General features: G+C 37.8%; 1 long non-coding RNA gene across 1 annotated transcript; it reads left to right on the top strand.

Moving 5' to 3' along the window:
- Positions 1-81: 81 nt before the first annotated feature.
- On the top strand, positions 82-9,808 carry LOC117663249 (uncharacterized). Its single transcript, XR_004590656.3, has 3 exons — positions 82-260; positions 9,034-9,193; positions 9,637-9,808. It is a non-coding gene; the product is annotated as an uncharacterized LOC117663249 (long non-coding RNA).
- Positions 9,809-16,821: the final 7,013 nt, after the last annotated feature.

The raw sequence follows: 16,821 nt of genomic DNA, 5'->3' as shown, positions 1-16,821 counted from the left end.
TAAACATTATTTGCTGTTCACTGTCTAACCTCGATTCAAGATAGTCACTATGGTGCATTATGATGTATAGTGAGCAGTTCCATGAGCAGGGACAGCACCATTGGTGGCCAAGTGGTAGGATGTGGTTGATGAAAATATCTTCAGAGAACAAGAGATCAGGGAATTGCCTATTTGCACTCTGGAGAACTGTTCCTCACAAAGAGATCATAGGAATCGCTTTAGGTTTCTTCTGGTTGGTCACAAGTTGAATGGCTTGAGAGGTGAGAGATTATCAATGCATCTTCAACTGCTATGCAGTCTGTATCACGGGTGAAATGCTACTGGTTCGGGCTGGTAAAAAACGCTACTGGTTCACAGAACTGGTAGTAAAAAAAATGTAAAAAATTGTGGACGATCAGCTGAGCAACGTGCGATCATCGGAACTTTTTTGTTTTACTTTTTAAGCATTTTTTTTACTACTGGTTCTCTGGATCCAGTGATTAAAAATGCTTTAAAAAGTAAAACAAAAAAGTTCCAACAATCGCACATTGCTCAGGTGATTGTCAGAACTTTTTTTTTTTTTTTACTTTTAAAGCATTTTTTTTTTTTTTGCTACCAATTCGGGCGAATAGGTAGTAAAAAAATGCTTTAAAAAGTTTTTTAAAAGGCTCAGATGATCATGCAGCACAGCTGTGATCGTCTGAGCCTTTTTTTTTTTTTACTTTTTAAAGACATTTTTTCACTACCTATTCACCCGAACCGGTAGTAAAAAAAATGCTTTAAAAAGGTTTAAAAAAGGTTCCGACAATCACAGCTGTGCTGCGCGATCATCGGAACCTTTTTTTAAACCTTTTTAAAGCATTTTTTTTACTACTGGTTCGGGCGAATAGGTAGTAAAAAAATGCTTTAAAAAAGTAAAAAAGAAGGTTCCTACGATCGTGCGATCGTGCGGCACAGCTGTGATCATCGGAACCTTTTAAAAAAACTTTTTAAAAGCATTTTTTACTATCTATTCGCCTGAACCGATAGTAAAAAATGCTTTAAAAAAGTTTTTTAAAAGGTTCCCAAGATCGCGTGCCACTGCTGATTGCCCCCCCCCCCCGCTGTTCTACTTACCTTCCCAAGCCTCCTTTTGGCACATAGTGCTCATATGCGTTCAGCATGCATTTGGTGTGAACTGCACATGCGGGCGCGCAGCATGCCAGCAAACCGGTTTAGATTTCACCACTAGCCTGTATGGACATAAGAGCAGTAGGTTCTGCCTTTTCCATGGTGGGGTTATCATTGTGGAGCAAACTGATATTAAAGTTTATAAAGGGGTATCAAGCCTATTTATCTATATCTTTTAGGATTTCAGGAATTTTATTTATTAGATTTCTATATTTTTAAATCCAATAGATTTGTGGTTTTTAAAAATATTTTAAAGTATGTGTTCTAATATTGATATATTTATATTGTAAACTGCCCAGAACCATCTATAAAATAATTTTTGAGTTAGATTCCTAGAAAACACTAACATGCTATTCTTCCAAGAACAATCTCATCACCATGATTACAATTTTTGGTTTGAGGGATTAGCTGAAGCTCTGAGATCAATACTTCCACTCCTTTTTGACTAATGTATCCAGGGATGAATCAAGTGATGACTTGACTTCAATTACATTTTCAAATGTAGCAAGTACTCTATTGCTAATTAGAATGAACAATCAGCTTCTATAGCATGATTTCATATCATTTCATACCATTCTGTCTGGAATAAGAAGAGATTTCAGACACACATCCTTAGTTGCTTTCTTTAGAAACATGTAACATGCATTTTTCCCCTCCTTCACATGCCAATTTCTCTTCTCTAGTGAAAGAATTGTAATTGATTCATAGTAGTTCACAAGCATTGATGCAGAAGGTTTCGGATTCAATCCCAGGTATCTCTGACTGAGGACAAAAATACGCAGCTTGAAATCCTGTAGACTTGCTGCAAATTAGTGTCAATAATACTGGGCTAGATGGACAGCGTTTGTTGCTTCCTATGTTCACACATTATATTCATAAACAATATAAACAGGTTCAGTTTCATAACAGTAATGTGAGGCTATTATACTAGAGCAATGATGGGTAACCTTTTTGTCATCGCGTGCCAAAAGTGCGCATACGCATGCAGGTGACAGCGCACATTCCTGCCTGCACCCATAATGCAATGTGCGACCCCGACGCATGCGTACGTGACGCCCCCACATTCCTCCATCCCCCTGCACATGCGTGCGTGACCCCCCAACCCGTTTTGGGCCTAGTAGGCTCCCTGCAGCCTCCTGCCCTGCTGCCTGTTTTTGATCCCAGGAGACTACAGGGAGACCTGCTAGGCCCAAAATGGGGTGCGGGAGGGTGCGGTGACCCCCCCAAAGCGCATTTTTGGTCCCAGGAGGGTGCAGGGAGGCCTACAAGGCCCAAAGGGGGGGTGCACCACACACACACACGCTGGGTGTGCGTGGGGGAGCACGCTGCTCCCCCACACATGCATGCATGACCCCCCTGGAATGCATGCAAATCTCCTGCATGTGCCCCGCCCCCACTGGTGCATGTGCAGCAGAGACCCGAAAATTAGCTGGCCGGTGGGAGGCATGTGCGCATGCGGGGTGGAGCTGAGTCGTATCAGTCCCTAACTGGTTCATGTTTCAAACCTTTATGCAAGCAATATTAGCACTGTTAACCCTGGCCCAAGTTGGTTTGAAAAAGGACTTTTTCTGTGTGGTCCCTTGCAGAGTATTATACAAAGAATTTTTTTCTATTACTTTTATTAAAAAGTTTAAAAAGAAAATACAAACCATAACTCATACAGAATAAAGAAACAAGGAAAGAAAAGGAGCAAAGACAAAGGGGCAAAAAGAAAGGTTAAAAAGAAATAAAGAAGCTGCTTCCGATTTTACTTGCATACAAATAAAACACAAAAATGATTATAAAATTACCTCTTAATCTACACCCCTCACTTTTCTATTACTTGATTTTTTCATAAAAATCAAGACACCAAGTCAAAAGTGCAATTTTGTCTGTTTCAACTCCGGTCAGCTATATATGCAGAGATTGTCTTTAATCTTTTTGTGAGCATAAAGAGATTAGAGAAAAGAGAAATAATAATCTGGCTGCAGTTGTTTTACACACACACGCGCGCGCACACACACACACACACACACACACACACACACACACACACACACGGCATTTTTCTAGCTATCTATCCATTAGTCCCCAAAGAAAAGCCTCTGGATTCAATTGTACATTAGTGCATAGAGGAAATTTTAGAGAATAATTGCAATAAGATCAAGATTACAGTATTTGCAAAATGCCCCAAAGTCCACAGATGGAAACTAAATGGGCATAAGCCATACCATGTCAAATTATTTTAATAACTGAGAATAGTTTTCCATGTTACAGGAAGCCATTTATAGTACATTATGTAAAATGCAAAGACATCAAGCTTAGTTATTCAAGCCCTTTATAAATCTTGAGGAACAGCATGTATCACAATGATGATAATTTAGCAATTAAACTACTTTTTGCTAAATAACCAGTGCAACCTCTATATGGAATACAGGTAGGATGCTGTAAAAATATATCATTGATGGTGTGAGGTACTATACATTACATAGTATATGTAAATTCCCAATAAATATCTTTCAGGTACTTCTATTTTCAAAAATTATCCTGCTAAAAGATGATGTAAATAAAACTGAAACTGTGATGAGGTCTAATACACTAAATTATTGCCTAAAAGTTTTTCACCTCATCAGATTAGTTTCTTCAATTTCATCTGATAAATGTATGTTATCTATTTTATATATTGAATCACTGTGATTATACACAGCATGCTGTACTATCCATAGGACCCGATTGTGCCAGAGCCTAGTTAGCCAGAGAATAACATGTATAATAAACCAGAAAACTCCATCTTGAATGCCAATGGGGATCTACTTCAATGTTCAACCTTCTAGTTATGCAAAACAGATACTAAAATAACTAGATACAGACATGCTATGATGCTAGCACATTTTAAAGTTTAAGCAATTGCAGTATCGTTTTTTTTTCTGTGCTGCCTTTTTTACAGAATGCTTTTTTATTCTACAATTAGCAAAACTGAGAGCAACTAATCAGTACAGAGCCAAATTTGACTCATCCAGAAAGCAATTTAAAAGTACATTGACAAAGATTCATGTCATAGAGGCAATATGATTCCTTTCAATGAAACAAAGATGGGATATGACTCACCTTGATGAAGCATGGATGTTGCATTTAATTACTTTAGCACTAGCACTTAGACTCATATGATATACCCCATTCATAGTGCTTTACAACACTCTCTAGACCAGTGGTTCTCAACCTTCCTAATGCCGTGACCCTTTAATACAGTTCCTCATGTTGTGGTGACCCCCAACCAGGGGTGGGTTCTAAATTTCTTTTACTACTGGTTCTGTGGGCGTGGCTTATTTTGTGGGCATGGCTTGGAGGTCATGTGACCGAGTAGGTGTGGCTAGCTGGTCATGTGACCGGGTGGCCATGGCTATGTGTATAGGGACTACTCAGAGGGCTGAAAAAAAGTCATTTCTGACAGGTCCTCGCACTTTTGACTGGTCCTCACACTTATGACCATCCTCACATTTATGCCTGTGCAGCATTCTTAACAACCATGTCACTCATTTCACAACTGCTTCTCTTCACCATGGTGACAAGATAGGGCAAAAACGTAAAATGTGAGGACAGTCGTAAGTTCGAGGACTGGTCAAAAGTGCGAGGACCAGTCAAAAATAACTTTTTCAGCCCTCTGAGTAGTCCATATGCATAAAAGGATACAGCAATAGACAGGGATGAAGGAAGGGAAGGGAAATTAGAATAGGAGTGAAGGTAAGAGAGGGAGGAAGAGAGGAGGAAAAGGAGAAAGAGGAAGTAGGGAGAAGAAGAAGAGGGGGGGAAGAGAAAGTAAGTAAGAAAGAAAAGACAAAGGTGGTAGGTTTGAGGAGAAAGATTGCTGTACAATAAAAAAAGATGAAAGGGAAGAAAGCCAACCCCAAACAAATATAAAGATATTAAGATAAAGAATGAATTGTTAAACTTTAAAGAATAAAAGAGAACAAATATGAATAAATAGCAATAATTAGAAACACACATACAAACATACAACATATTTTCTTTGAACAGAGTATTTGGCCGGTCCACAAATTTAAACAGTTGTAGGAGGTTAGCAGCCACCCCTTTCCTAGAAGAATGAAATATTTTGGGAAATATTAAAAAGGCAGAATATTATATTTCCCTGGATGAGAAATGGAGAAGCATATTTTACAGACAAAGCAGCTCCCACCTTCCTGCCCCCCACCCTTTGTTAATGGGCCAGAGGCAGAAACTCAATCCTTTGTCAAAGGACATTTGCAACACAATAGCAACAGAAACTAACACAATGGGCCCCATCAAGCCATGTGATCCTGTCCACCATTAAACCATCTTTCCAAGCAGTCTCCATGTTTCCAGTGTCTTTTTCCCCACTTGGAGCAGAACCCAGAAGGATATTTCTTCCAACACAGTATTTAGTCATTTCAATTAAATTTAAAATTTCTATATTTCCTTTTTACCATATTTATTCCTCAACTATTTTTTAAAAAAACCAATATTACCCTTCATCCTCAACTCTAATCTTAATCAAATTCAATTTTTCCCTTCTATTCTATATTATAACCCTTTGCATTGTCATCTATTTTTATATCCATCCTCACATTGGTTAATTATGTAATACAGTTGTTTAATACAAATTCAACATTTTAATATAAATCAATTAGTTATATAACTATCTTTTTTGTATATTTATCAATATGAACATGAATATTCCAATTATTTCCATGCAATCCAATTTCTTACAAATCAATTAATTATATTTACCAATAATAATAAAACAAATAATTTCCCCCATATATTCCTCCAAACCACAACTTAACCATTTCTGCTTTCAACACAATATACAATTAATAGTATCTCAATTATTACAATTCCCTAGTTAAATAGAGCTTTTTTTCTTTTGTGTTTTAAAATCTTGAACCTCCTCTTGCCCTAAATTTCCCATTGTTTGCAGTTTTGTACCTACCTTTTTTGGTGAGGAAAAAGAAAAAGAAACCTCTCTGCCTCATTTTGTCACGTTGCAGCTAAGACCCTGCTTTCGCTTTCTCTTTTCAGTATAGCTAGGGGGAAAAAAACTTGCTCCAGGAATTTACCTCTTTGCAGCTAGCTCTTTGAAGCCCCGCAGCAAGAATTTAAAGTTTTTTTTCCCTCTAGCCATCAGCTGGGACTCCGAAGCAGCAATAGATTGGGAATGGGCGGGGTAAGCGAACGGCGACTGGGCGATCCAGCAGAGGCAGAAGGTGAGTGAAGGCGGGGGGGGGCAAGAGAGGGCTTTGGCGACCCCTGGGAAATGGCCGTTCGACCCCCAAAGGGGTCGCGACCCCCAGGTTGAGAACCGCTGCTCTAGACAGTTTACAGAGTCAGCATATTGATCCCCAAAATCTGACTCCTCATTTTACCAATCTCGGAAGGGTGGAAGGCTGAGTCAGCCTTGAGCTGGTCAGGATCAAACTCCTGGCAGTGAGCAGAATTAGCCTGCAATACTGCATTCTAACCACTGTGCCACCACGGCTCCACTTTAGACCAATGCTGCAGGTGACTTCTCACCTGTCTCTCCCAACTCTGGCTGAAGTGCTTTCAGGCTGGACATGTGAGAACTGCAATTAACACTATAGCAGTAGATTCCTTTATCCTTCAGCATTCACTATAGAATGAGTCTTTCAGTCCTCCCACATAATACAAGTTCTGCAGACAGTGTCTTAGAGCAGGGTTGTCAAACTCATGGCCGGTGGGCCAGATGCATCATGCGCTGGCCACGTCCACCCCTTGGTTAGTGAAGGGGGAAAAAGTTGCGATATGTCATGTGACAATAACATGACGCCCCAAGTTTGACACCCTGACTTAGAGGGCCTGCGAAGCTCAGCAACATAAAATTACACAGACATTCCACTCTTAAAAGCAAGGTGACCACATTGTTACATGAAGAGCTTTGAGGAAGTATTTTGCTTGAACCATCTGGGTGAAATGGTTCTTTAAAGTTTTGCACAGATTTATTAGTAAGCTAGTCAGGTTGGTTCTGAGGGTATAATTTCCATTAAGTAAGTTCAGCATTTTTGCCAGGAGCTACCAGATAGCCTACTCATTGCATAAGCTTTCTTCCATGCTGTAGCTTACCCTAAATACATAATGATGTTAAGTGGGGAAAGAGGGAAGGATGAGTTAATGCAGAGAGAGTAAGTTAAATGAGAGAATAGCTCCAAATGGGCTGAAGTAGCTGTGACAAGAAAATGCTATGATTTCCTGGCCATCAAACCAAGCAACAGAGCCCAACAGCTGTCTCTAATGTAGCAAGGCATGATTAACTTTTGTTTTTTATTGCTTAACATCTTCCCTTGCTTCTTGATCCTTAGAAGCATCTCTAATTTTTTCTTTGTGGGAAAATGGCGGGATTATTAGATGGATGTTTTTAAGACTGAAATTCCTAGAATCTGTCATTTAAAAATGGTTTGGAGAAAACTCAGATACAAATTTGGGGAGCTGTGGTTCCAGCTCATTCAAGAATAAAAGGTTGGGAAAACTGTTATTCATCCATTTCCTTTTATATAAAACTGTTTAATGAATTTTAAAGAGATTCTGACAGGTTTCTTCATCAGGACATCTCTCACTTGCAAATTATTTCTAGAAGCATAAACCGCTCACTAAAATAATAATTGTTTCAATAGAAGAGAGTAGCTCAGCATTGAACTATGGACTCTCAGAACTTATTTACTTACAGATGTTTTGTTATGTAACTTCACTGCAAGTGAGTGTGAGGTTTGCTCCCTGTTAATAAATAGAGGCTTGCCATGCTACTATTGGTGGGGATGTGGTTTTCTCCTTATTGCTTCCTTGATTGGAGTTGGTTTTCTGCCTGATCTTTTGTCTAGTATTTGATCCCTGCTTATCTCAGTGTTGGCTGTTGGAAGATATGTGTTGTAGTCTTTTTCTTTCTGCCTTTGTGTGTGTGTGTGTGTGTGTGTGTGTGTTACTTTTTTACATGGCTTTGTCTGAATGCCAGATTTCCAGGTCATTAGGGATAAGTAGGGATCAATACCAGGCAAACAGAGAGACATAAAACAATATTTGGGAATTCAAATTATGACATAATCTATATTAAATAGTTTGATTAATATATTATTGGTTAATATACCATATTTTTCAGAGTATAAGATGAACTTCCCTCCCAAAAGAGGCTGAAAATTTGGGTGCGTTTTATAATCCGAATGTAGCTTTTTTGAAGCTTTTTTTCAGCCCTAACAAGGGGCTAGCGAGTGAAGCGATCTCCGTGCTTTGCCTGCTCCCTCCGACTCTCAGCTGTGCTTTAGAAACTTTTTTTCAGCCCTAACAAGGGGCTAGCGAGTGAAGCGATTTCCGTGCTTTGCCTGCTCCCTCTGACTCTCAGCTGTGCTTTAGAAATAGGGGATAAAAAGTGTGCATGCACATGCTCAAAACCAGCAAACTAATGTGCTGAAGCTGACCAGACTAAGGACACTAGACAATAAATACCTGCTAGGCAGATTTTTTTCTCCCTATTTTCTTCCCCCAAAACTAAGCTGCGTCTTATACTCTGGAGCTTCTTATACTCCGAAAAATACGGCATATATATTTTTTTAGTGTAGTAGTAGTCTCATTCTAATTGAATCCATCAAAGACAAACTTGGCTCTCCACCCCTTCTTACAGATTTAGTTTTAGAAATCCACAATATGTATCTCAACTTATATCAGAGCTGGAGGGTGTGTGATGGAATGAAACTTTGATGAAGCAGAGGATTTTCAGAAAGATTGAAGACTTCTCTTTATGTATGGAGTAGCTTTGATTACATAGGTCTTACGTAACCAAAACCATGAAGAGGACTAATTGCCTTTCCAGAATCACTACATAGTTATTGGAGAAAGAAGCTATTCTGTCATTACTGTCTTTAGGTTTTTCTTCTGAAATCCAGACCAGTGGTGGGTTGCCCTCGGTTCGGACTGGTTCTATAGAACTGGTAAAAAAACTGGCAGGAGGCTCCGTCCACCAACCCCGACATCATCAGAACACTTCTGCACATGTGCGCGACCCCACTGCAAACCAGTAGTAAAGGTAAGTAGAACCCACCCCTGATCCAGACCAGAAAATAAAAACCTATGGTATTTGGAAGGCAAATGAAGTTAGGCTCAAATAATCTAATCTCCCTCTGCATGCAAGATAGGATGTTTTAAGTTGTGGGAGTGCAAGATCTAAGCCTTTTTGTTCAGTATTCTCTCACACATTTCATTTTAAAGTGACTAGAGTAGCAAAGATAAAGTCAAATAAAACTGTGACTATAGCTGTACAGCTTCTATTAGCCTGAATATATGCATCCATTACACATGTAATGGCCAACTCATTATGTTTGGGAAATTATAGCTCTGGCAAAATTGCTGGCATTACATTGTAAGGATGTGCTGAAATTACATGGGACCACTTTCAACAATTAGCTCTGATATTTCCTGTTAGATATCCAACTACGTGCTTGGTTACATGCATTTTGTTGTTCTTACCAGATTGCTGACTTTTAATCTGCACCATGGATGAACATTAAACACCAGAATCAAACAGAACGACTATTCAGAATCTTCTATTTTGCGGAAAGAGGCAAAAATGAACAAAAGTGTTTAAGTCATACAACATATTCTAGGTTCATTAAATTTGAATTATTGTTTTTGTAGAATAGAACTTTAAGCAATGACTCCTTTCTCAGTCTGCAGATTATACCAATATGTGTTTAGGCATTAGTGAACATCATTTGAACATAACTGTTAAAAATGAATCATCTGCTTTTAAGTGGATGCCTGGAGTATGAAAGCACTTATTAGAATTGCCACTAATTTTATTTATATGTACTCTAAGATTCAACACAGATTGGATGTTTACTTTAAAAAGCTGATCGTTCATCACTGTGTGAGACACTCTAGGGGAGAAGGGTGTGTGTGCGAGAGAGAGAGGGAGGGAGGGAAGGAGAGAGAGAGAGACTGAGAGACTGAGAGAGAGAATAACTTTTATATCTATCAGGTATCCAATCTGCTAAGAGGCGAGGTGGCTCAATGGCTTAAAGATGCTGAAGATGACCTCTGCTTCAGCAGTTCGAGTCCTAGCACTGTGTGGCAGAGTGAGCTTCCATCACTTGCCACAGCTTCTGTCGACCTAGCAGTTTGAAAGGATGCTACATGCAAGTAGATAAATAGGTACCACTTTAGTGGGAAACATGGTGGTGTTTCAGGCAGATGGTCAGACCCCTGCCAGTGTTGGACCTGCTCAGATACGATGCCTGACTGCAAGGAGACATCAGTGGTGAAAGAAGCCTCTGGATGATGCCATAGAATGCCGCTCATCTTTCTGGTGCAGAGCAAGTTCTCCCCCTGTGGTGCACCCCTGGATAAGTGTATGAGCACAAACTAAATGGACTAGCACTCTTCGGCAGCCAAATAACTACTATGTATTAACATTGTAGTCTCCTTGTTAATTGTACCATTGTCATATGCTAAATAAATAATCCAATTTGCTGTGCAGTGAGCCTACAAAGATGAAGCTCTTACAGAAGGGTCCAAACTGGTAGGGAAGGGGCTGTTAGAAAATATCCAGTAGTCACCGTTCATACTTGTGTGTTGCTATATCCGAGTAACTGATTGCTCAGTAAAATAGGGTGAATGTTTTGCCCTTCACCATGATTCAAATATTCAGGTAGTTCTCCACTTGCAATCACAATTAAGCCCAACATTTCTGTTGTTAAGTAAGTGTTAGGTAAGTCATACCCCATTTTATAATTTTTTTTTTGCTATGGTTGTTAAATGAATCATGCAATTGTGAAATGAATCATGCATTTGTTAAGTGAACCTGCTTTTCCCATTGACTGCTTGTCAGAACCTCCCTAGGAAGGTTTCAGTTGACAATTCCAGACCCTGAAATGCTACAACCGTTGCATATACATGCTATTTGACAAGCGCCCAAATTTTGATCATGTTACTATTGGGATGCTGCAACAGTCATAGGTGTGAGAACTGGTCATAAGTTACTGTTTTCAGTGCCATTATAATTTCAAATAGTCACTAAACTAACTAATGGTTTAGTTAGTTGAAGACTATCTGTATTTGGCAACAATAGGAAGAGAAACAGCAATTGGAAATCGAGGGTATTATCACTGAGCTGAAAATCCTTGTCATAAGGAGTGTTTAGAAGCCATCTAAATTCATTTCCAAACCTTTAAAGCCTTCCTTTTCTCTGACCTTGTTGATTATTGGTAATAAATGCATACTATATGCAATAATCAGAACGGGAAGAAGTAGAACCATTTATTTCCATGACTCTCTTTTTTTTTTTTTTTAACTAAATCTTAACATTTCATGCTCTTCAACCTAAGAGTCAAGGATTCTATAAATGACAGAGTGAAGGCTGTTTCATTGATGAATGGAGAGATAAAACAGGATTTTATATGAGGAAACAAATAATTCAGAAGTTAAAGCAACAAAGAAATGTAGTTTGACAAAGGTACATGGCAGTTTGAACAAATGGCAAAGATTAAGCTATAAGTGAGCTACAGACAATAGCTAAGGTAATTCCACTGTCTTCCAATGTCCTATGTAGCAAGGGCATTTATTTGGTGCTTAATGCACATTTTCAAGACTGTTAATGGAGACAAAAAGCCATGAAACACTTGTTAATTCACATGCTGAGCTGTTGGTTAGCATTAACAAGGAATTATACAATTACTATGAATAAGATCTACAGGGTTCTATGCTGTTTTACATGGCAGCAATTACACACAGAGCTTTAGAAAACCTTGGAGAAAATTGTTTTTGGATAGAAATTATGGCAGGAATAGGAGTCAGCTTTCTAAACTAGTAGATGTAAAACAGCTACGCTTTATTACGTTTTTAAAAACGTAAAAATTCATTGCCACGGTCCTAATTAGTTAGAATGATATTCATTTTAAGATGAATTTCACTTCATTTCATTGTTAACTAAGCTCTGTATTCATCAAGGTTCATTTATGTATGAGCTCAGTCATTGCAGCTACCTCGAGGTGTAGACCCAGTCTTAATCCATAAAATATTTTTATTATGATTTAAATTCCATCTTTCCTCCAGGAAGTCAAGATGGTATCCTTACAATTTCTTCTTCTAATACAATGCTGAGGTGATATGATCTAAGAGATATTAATTGATCCAGACTTGAGATTTGATCTGAGAATCATTTAGTCCACTCCCATAGACGAGACTAGATTTCAATTTCACTCTTTCTGTTCCTAATCAAATACTTTAACTGCTCCACAAAAATAGGTTAATGTGAGAAATCTATCTAGCTAAATTGTATCCTAGCATGCATTGTATTGATTTTGAAAGTTACAGGTTATTATTTTTTTTAATTAATACATTTCATCGATGTATCAGATACAGAAACTCCTAGTGCCTTGATAATTAATTGTATGTTTTACATAGCTGAACTTGATATAAATAACATCTGATAAATTAAATGGCTCATAATAGGTTAAGTTTCTATTTCTGTCTTTCCTTGGATTGTTTAAATATGTGGAGGGCACCAGTTTAGAAATTTTGTTCTAACTGAATCAATGATAATTGCTTCATTTTTAGAAATATTCAGGATCAGCAGGAGTGATTCAGTATGCTCCATTTAAATTTTGTTGTATTGTCTTATCTTCTATATTTTCTCCCTCACTTGCACTTTCTTTTCTAACTACATTTCTAACGGATGGCTTGATGTCTTACTGATTAAACATTCAGACAAATATTTAAATGCTGGATATCTTCCAGTTATCAAAATTAGAAAAAAAGATAGATATTGGCAACATTTTGGGTGGTGGTTGTGATGGTTTGGAGTTTTGAGAACACTCTAATAAAATGATGGCACATCCGGTCCTAAACCCTATTGTTTTGACACCCCCCCCCCAAACCCTGTTGTCATTTTCTGGAACTCCTTAGAATGCTCCATGCCAGTCTTTCTTTCGTCTTAAGCAGATGGAAACATTTCAAAAGTATTGGGGTGTATCCACCCACTTTTTTAAAAAAAGGATGTCTATGTGTCCTATAGCATTTAATGAGGACAAATGATGGTAGTGTTGCTCAGTTTTGCAATATTTTGGTTTTAATAATTGTTGAGTCACCCAGGGTTTTTGTTCTAGGATGGGTATCTGTGCTCACAATAGAATACCTTATGCCACCAGGCTTGAAATTTTGGGTTTAGACAACCTAGAACTATGCCACCTACGGTCTGACCTAAGCGTAGTACACAACATTGTCCGTTACAACGTCCTACCTATCAATGACTACTTCAGCTTCAATCGCAGTAATACACAGGCAAACAATAGATACAAACTCATGGTAAACCGCTCCAAACTTGATTGCAGAAAATACGATTTCAGCAACAGAGTGGTCAATGCCTGAAATGCTCTACCTCCATTGTTGCATCCTCTAACTCCCACAGCTTCAACCTTAAACTGTCTACCGTGGACCTCACCCCATTCCTAAGAGGTCCTTAAAGGGGGCATGCATCATGCCTGCCGTCCGTCCTACTGTCCCCATTTACTTGTACTCATTCCTTGTTCATGTCCTTGTTTATACTTATTCCTGTAATCTTGTACACGTTTGACAAATAAAATAAATAAAATAAACAAGTATGCCTGTTTTCCACTCATTTTTTAACACCTAGTGGGTGTTGGGGAGACAGACATTGGTGCCCACAACTACTAGGCTGCTCATCCTTGCTTTATTTTAAGTGAAAGTGGCTCATTTAAAAGATGAACATCAGGCAATAAGTCCGCATTTGCAACAGTTTTTTATAAATAAGCCTGACCAGCAGATTTCAGAATTACATATTTTACTTTAAGTATGTAGCCACATTGCAAAGCAATTAGCTGTTTTTAACATAAAAGAGAAATTGTTCTTTACCACTGAAACTTGGGACAGTCGTGAAAATGTGTTTCACACAATACTCACAACTGCATGTAATGTGTTATAGATCTCATTCCATGAGAAAATATTTATTATGAAATGTGGTAGCATCCTGCAAGAACAAGCCTGTTGAAAACTATTGAGTTTCTTTGCATTGAGAACAATAAATGTTTATATCGGTAAAATTGGTACATTGCAATACAAAGGTTTTTCTGCTTTTATGTAAATTTCATGGCAAGCATTATGAAGGTCAATATGAATTATTTTTATTAGCTATTTACTTTTTCTTTACTTTTAAAAAATACTTTGTTATTTATTAATACCAATCTTTGGATTAATGTTTGAGCATAATCAACTGATTCTGAATTCAATAAAGAATGTCAGATGCACACTGGTCTGTTACATTCCTGGTTGCAAACTTATTTTTTCACATACATGTTTGTCTATTTCATCCTTCAACTTGGACAGAAATAAAATAACTATTCTTTTTATTTACTTACATTAGGTCCAAATTTCCTGCAGAATATGCAACATTAACAATACAAATTAAACTTATCCATCAATTAAGTATTAAAATTAGAGCCTATGAAATAAATATACCTTTACAGAGTGGGTAGGAAAGCAAATCCCAAAGGCAGTACCATATAGTCTGACAGCCCTCTCCCGCTCACCATAAAATAAGCTTCTGGGTAAAAGGAGGCATCTTCACTCAAGCCTCATCACTGGTGATATTCTATTTATTAATCAGATGCATATGGCTACCTATCTCACAGGTATTATGTAGAATTGAATGTATAGCACTGGCACCATTAGGAGAAGAAAAGAACAAACTGCCTTTCAAACATTAGGACCCCATTGGCTTTCATTGTCTAATGTCAACCAGTCACCTTTGAGAGATACACTACACAAAAATGTATACAAATAAAGGACAATAAACTACTGAGAAACAGAATAAAGTTAAATTAAATAAACCTAAATATAACAAAACCAAGGATTCAATGCTCAAATGTCCTCAGAAAATGTTTTGCGTTGAGCAATTTAAGGAAGGCAGTGAGAGTGATCAGATGTTTACACGAGATGCTCCACAGAACCAGAACAGCTACTGGAAAGTATATTGACAATTGTGAGTTCGATCCTAGGTAGAGGCAGATGAAGGTCTCCTGCTTGGGCAGGGGGTTGGACTAGATGACCTGCAATGTCCCTTCCAACTCTGTTAATCTGTTATCTGTTATATTGAACCCCAAGTCTTTAGATGACCTCTTTCACTAAGTTAATATTTAAATATTTAAAAGGAGAGAAAATAGTACACAATGAGTGACATTCGGAGTAATCTCCCCCCTCCCCCAGAAGGAAGGAGCACAATGACTGCAATACAGTGCCCCAACCCCCAATCCCTGTAGGCAGTTCAGAAGGATGGTTAAGTGGTTAGATTTGTTCATTCGGAAATTGTTGATGTACTATTGATACATTTTTCTTACTGTAAATACCATCTTTGAAGTTGGATAGATGGACATCAGATAAATAAATGAACACACACACACATTCTTACTGATTGTGTTATTATAGACAAATAGTTTGGAAGAGAAATAGAAAGTTAAAGGTTTTTTATACAGTATTTGCAATAAAAACAAAGTGGGATTTCCAAATTTGGAATTAGCCTTCATAAAGAGCTTGTGTTTTTAAATGATAATTATTTAATTTTATCAAATAAATCCAACACAGTTCTTATAAATTTTATAAATGGGTTTTGGAGTGAGCAGACAAGACAAATTAGACAATAATAAGATGAAATAAAACAAGAGTTTTCTTCTTAAAGTTGCTAGGAACAGTTAAGGATGTTTAGGGTTACTAATAGAGCTACTAGGATTACTAATAGAGTTGCTAAGTGAGACATTAAGAAACTACTTTATCAAGGAATCAATTTATGTATAACCAAAGTCAGAGTTCAGACAGCATAGCCTTTTATCTAATATGGTTTATTATAGGCACTGTACATAGAATTATTACATACAGAGCAAATAGATATTCAATTATCCTAAATGAGATCATTGCAAATTCAACTTTGTTCTGAATTCTGCTCAATGGTCTAAACTAGGGGTAGGCAAACTTGGCTCTTTTACACCCTGTGGACTTCAACTCCCAGAATTCCTAAGACAGCTTGGCTGACTCAGGAATTCTGGGAGTTGAAGTCCACAAGGTGTAAAAGAGCCAAGTTTGCCTACCCCTGGTCTAAAGGGTTTGCTCCTGTGAAATAGGTATCTGCACAAGAGCTTTACCAACAACAGGTATGTTTATTAATTAGAAAATTTATATGCTGCCTATTCGCACATGGCGGCTCAAGGCAGCTTACAGTATAAAAACATCATATATAATAAAATAAAATATAATCAAATAATAAATAATAGCCCCCCACCCCTGTGACAACACATCACACCAGCCATTTAATGGGCTCCATCCTGCTCCAGGTTCCCCAGGTCCGCTGGCAGAACCAGGTCTTCAGCACTTTCTGGAAGAGTGTTAGAGTGGGGGCCATTGTCATCTCTGGGGGAATGATATTACTGGATTATTAGATATTTCATTTCCCCAATATTTATTTGTCTAAAACGATATATAGTATAGAAATGTTTCTGGTGTAATATGTTTTAAGTTTAAATTTAAGTTTAATGCAATTTATATGCAACCCTATCTCCAATGGACTCAGGGCGGCTCACAACAGTAAAATACACAATGACAATAATGCAGTATTAAATTAAAAGTCCGAATTAAAACAGTTTAAAATCAGTT

The sequence above is a fragment of the Pantherophis guttatus genome, chromosome 5, assembly GCF_059756535.1.
Source record: "Pantherophis guttatus breed Tessera chromosome 5, ASM5975653v1, whole genome shotgun sequence".
NCBI lineage: Eukaryota > Metazoa > Chordata > Lepidosauria > Squamata > Colubridae > Pantherophis > Pantherophis guttatus.
Note: the sequence above shows the minus strand (reverse complement) of the source record. Positions and strands in the feature narration are given on the sequence as shown.